Below are 4,689 nucleotides of genomic sequence, written 5' to 3' on the forward strand. Positions count from 1 at the left end.
GGGGGCTCCTCCATGCCCTCATCGTCGCCACCCTCAGGCGTCTTCGGGTCTTCCTCGGCGGTGGGCGGCAGCACAACCTCGTCGGGCATTAGGTGAAGGGGTTGCTTGCCCTTGTTGTCAATGGTCGGGAGCACCTCCGTGCCCATCTCATTGCTCTCCTCGATCTGCACACAATTCATGGAGTCAGGCACAACACAGATTTCATGGCTTATTGAAGAGCATGTAGTTAAAACGGCATGACTGTCACTCTTCTCCTCCTCTCCATCGCCCATATATTTACTCACCCTGCCCACCACTACTTACCCACCCCCTCTCTTCTCTAACTGTCAACCTTCCTCCTCCCCATCACCATGAGCTCTAGCTCCAGCTCCAAAGCCAACCCCTTCCCTTGGGGTATTGGCTGGAGGGCCTTCTTCCTCGGGTGGTCGGCTGGTGACCGCACCAAGTTCGAGAACACCATGGAGGTGTGCTCGAACTTCGGCTCCATGCCTGACATGCAGAAGGAATCTAATGCAGTGTTCATGAAGGCCATTGCAGAAGAGCTGAAGACGTTGATTCCTGACCCAGCGAAGGGCGCGATGGCAGTTGACATCATTCGCTGGGCCATGAATCAGGCCGTCTCCGACGACGGTAAACAGAGGAAGAAGTGGTGCAAGTACAAGAACTACTGGTCTCCTAATGACCGCCGTGCCGCAGTGTACTGGGAGATGGCTATCACGCCGCCGGCGGTCATCAGTGGGGAGCCTAAGGAGGAAGAAGAAGCGATGCAGATGCCAGCAAGGGCGCCGGAGCCAGGCCGTCGTACCTGGCAGATCGACCTCGACTCCGCCGAGGACGACGACGATGACCCGCCGGCCCGCACGGCGATGAAGAAGAAGATGAAGGCTAGTAGCTCGACCCACCGCTCCGCACGCCGGTGACGGCCGCCGCGGTGAGCCGGTGTCCGTTGTGTACCCCCTATCCCCCAATCCCCCTTCTGCATCCGCATCTACCTCTATTCCGATCTTGCATATATGAACTCGTATGAACTGGTATGAACTAGTATGAACTACCCCTATGCTTATCTACCTCTATTCCCCATTCCCCTCCGCCGTGGATCGAATCTATCGCCGGATCGAACGGGAAAAAGTTTTGCATGTCGAACAAAGAGAAGTGCTTACCGCCATTGCCGCGGGCCAACTGCTGATCCGCTCGCCGGTGATGGAGTCCGGTGGTCTTCTTGCTCTGCTCCGATCCGCCGCCACCGGTGAGAGTTGGGAGAGTGGGGAAGAGTGAGGAGAGGGAGCGGTGAGGGGCGGTGAGGCTAATAACTGCCGGCGCTTCGGGAAGCAACGTGGCTTCTCGAGCGTGGCCGCGCTCGTGCAGCCGTCGCCGCCCACGTGCACCGCTCGGGCATGGCCTTGGAGAAACTGCCGATTCGTGCGTTCCCAGGGAGCCAGGCCCAGGAGTGCTTTAAGGTTCGTGTCATGCGGGCCGAACAGTGAAAGCAGGCAACCAATCAACCCGTTTTCGTCCCACGCGAGCCAGGCCGGGCCTCATGCAGGCTACCAAACACGCCCTAGCTGCTCACGGTGCACGTATGAGCCATGCATCCTCAGCCTTGTGGCCGGATGGGGCCCAGACTTTGTTCATGCGTTAATTGCCAGCAATTTGACTGGCCGTTATGGTTAATGGAATAAAGAGTATTCCGGCTCAAAAAAATTAAAAAAGCTCCAAAGCGGAAACGCCTCCTCATCTCGAATCTTGCTTTTTTTAAACACAGTACAGACGCAAGTGCTCATACTATTATAACACACACGCGTACATCCTATCCCTATGAGCATCTGTGAGAGATCGAGCCGGCATATCATCTTGAGATTTTATGAATAAGTCACCGTAGGATAAGTGCGAGCACCAGGACTTGAACCCTGGTGGGCTGGGGATACCACTATCCACATAACCATCCAACTACAGGTTGGTTCGTGTCTCGAATCTTGTTAGAGCAATCGCTCCTTGTTGTATGCATAGGAATAGCGGAAATTCAACATGGGTCATATTACCATATGGTATCATTATCCGAGCCGTTGGTCCACATAGGGATCAATGAACATAGGCGTATTGCATGATGCATTTCTTTTTCATTGCATCAATATTCAATGCGCCAGTGCTTCTTGTCAGTTGTCCATTAATGTTGTGGCCCACAATGGTGTTCTAACGACGCTACTTTCTACTTTTTCTGGACCGGAGCTTGTGGCACATGGTCTGCTCCATACTAAGGCCTACTCTAACACATGACCCAAACAGACGTCCGTTTTGTCTGGATTTCGTCCGTTTGAGGGTGACAATTGGGTCGTATCCACCTGGATTTGAGTTTGCGTTGGCAGGACGCCCAACGAGCGGTCGCATCTTCGACGCATCTTGTCCCCGTGCATGCAAACATGAGAAACCAAGGATTTAAGTCGCGGCCACGGTTCACACTAGTTCACGTCGGCCGGCAACACAGCCAGCGGCCTATAGTCTCATGCCGCAACACAGCCAGCCTTTAAAAAGTACATGTTTCACGCCGGCAACAAAGCCAGCGGCCGACACACCAGCCAACCTTAAGAAAGGACCGCCATCGCGGCCATCGTGGCCGAGGTCTCACCTAGTTCAGGCCGTCACGGGCGAACATCTCCTTCTGCCGGTTCATGAACCAAGCCTTCCTCTCTAGTGACATGTTGTTCTTGTTGACGCTCATCAACACTAGTGCCATCTCCTTGGCTTTTGTGCCGGCATTGGTGGCCTCGATCTCTAGCTTCTTGAGTTGAGCGGCCTCCTCTATGTCGAGCTTCCTCTTCTTCACGGCCTCCTCCATGTCAAGATTCTTCGTTTGAAGATCTAGGTATATCTTCATTTGCTCCTCCTTCCCTTTGCACCTGCTCTCCTCCCGCACTTCCTTTTGGCTCATCATGTTCTCCGAATTTCCTTGCAAGGCTATAGAAGACACATCACGCTTCTCGTCGGCCTTTGAGCTTGTCTTGCCCCTCGGCCTCTTGAGCACGTCTCCCTCATCAGCCATGGCCGCCTTCTCTCCTATATTCTTCTTAAGAGCATTGTATTGGTCCTTGAACTTGGGGCAATCTTTGATGAGCACCCAACAATGCCCAACATGAGGAGGGTGTGCGCCTTGGAGATGGTGGACTCCTTGTCATCAAGGTCGGCCTGGTGCTGCAACGCACGCCGCAGGGAACACTTGGCGGCGTACTCGACGACGGCCTTCTTCTCCGTCGTGATAGTTCGCCGGTTCCTCCTCTTGGCCGATTCGGCGTCGAGCTTGGCGGCCTCCGCCGACGTGAGCTCCGACCAAAGCTTCTTCACATGCTTCGTTTTCTTCGCCACGGGGTGGGCGGCCGGTGGTGGGTTGCCGGGATTCGCCTCATCGGCCATGGTGGATGGAGGGAGGGGGAAGGCCGAGGACGCGGGAGAGTGGAGGGCGAGGCCCAGGAGCGTTTTGGAGGAAAGGGAGGGAAAGTGGCCGCCTGTGCCACCGACGGGCGGGCCAAGAGGACAAGGGCACGCGTCACGCCCATGCGCGTGCTGTCCGTTCTGCCGCAAACTCGTCTCAATCTTGGGCCAGGAGTGGGTCAGAAGCGGACAGAAAACGAACGACGGTCCGTTTACGGTCGCGTGTTGGAGGTCCTGCTTTGTCCATTTACCCCCAAACGGACACGGACGAGCCATTTGGGGTCGTGCGTTGGAGTTGGCCTAAGCCATCGGCCCAATTTATACAAGTCATATGCCACCGGGCAATCCTCTAGTCAATCGTGATCCCTTCTAATTCCTATCATTTTGGTTAATTCACTTAATTCCTTCCCGATGGGGATTATTCAAATCCATGCAGTGCGCATCAAACTGGTGCATGCAAGCATACAAGCCCAATACAGCTGAAATATGTCTGCATGTAAAATGAAGCATCCTCAGCATCAGTTTATTACAGTACCATGGAGTTGAAAGCCAAACAATTTCTTGATCAGAAAAGGGAAACGTTCCTAGTAAAAAAAGAGGAGAAGAAGGTTTCGTACACAGACAATATATGAGATGGTCCAGGAGATGTCCGTGACCTAAGCAAACTGCAAATTGTTGTTTGCAAGAAAAATTCAAATAGCTAAGCATGGTCGTCATTACTGCCAGATGCGCCCCATTCATTAAATAAGAAGGAGGTTTAACAAGGTATCCAGGCACCGGCCAAAGGCCGAAAAGAAAAATACAAGCCGTTACTCTCCCGGCATCATAAGACCCAAATGTTTCGCCCCTGCTAGGATCCATAGCTTCGCCTCGTGCTTGATTGGTTGGAGAGTGCTAAACGTTAGAGCGGAGCGGCCTCGAAAAACCCATGCGTTCCTCTCATCCCAAATTGCTTTCGAAACGAGCATAAAGATAGAAGGCATCACTTTCTTGTGTGCACTATGGGCGGAAGCCGATTCACACCATCAATCATGGATGCTCGTGTAAGTTGCCCAACCAGAAGTATCCAAATCAATGAGTTGAAGGCAAACTCTAACCATCTCTCAAACTCTCAAAGTGTATCTACATTGGAAGAAAATGTGCTCGACCGTCCTTGTTCACGCCTACAGAGGGTGCACGGACCACTGTTTGGCCACCCTCGCTTGGCCAAACAAACGGATGTCCATAACCTGTCTTGGATGGCAAGCCATGCAAGAAAATTGACTT

This window comes from Triticum dicoccoides, chromosome 7A (assembly GCF_002162155.2).
Source record: "Triticum dicoccoides isolate Atlit2015 ecotype Zavitan chromosome 7A, WEW_v2.0, whole genome shotgun sequence".
Classification (NCBI taxonomy): domain Eukaryota; kingdom Viridiplantae; phylum Streptophyta; class Magnoliopsida; order Poales; family Poaceae; genus Triticum; species Triticum dicoccoides.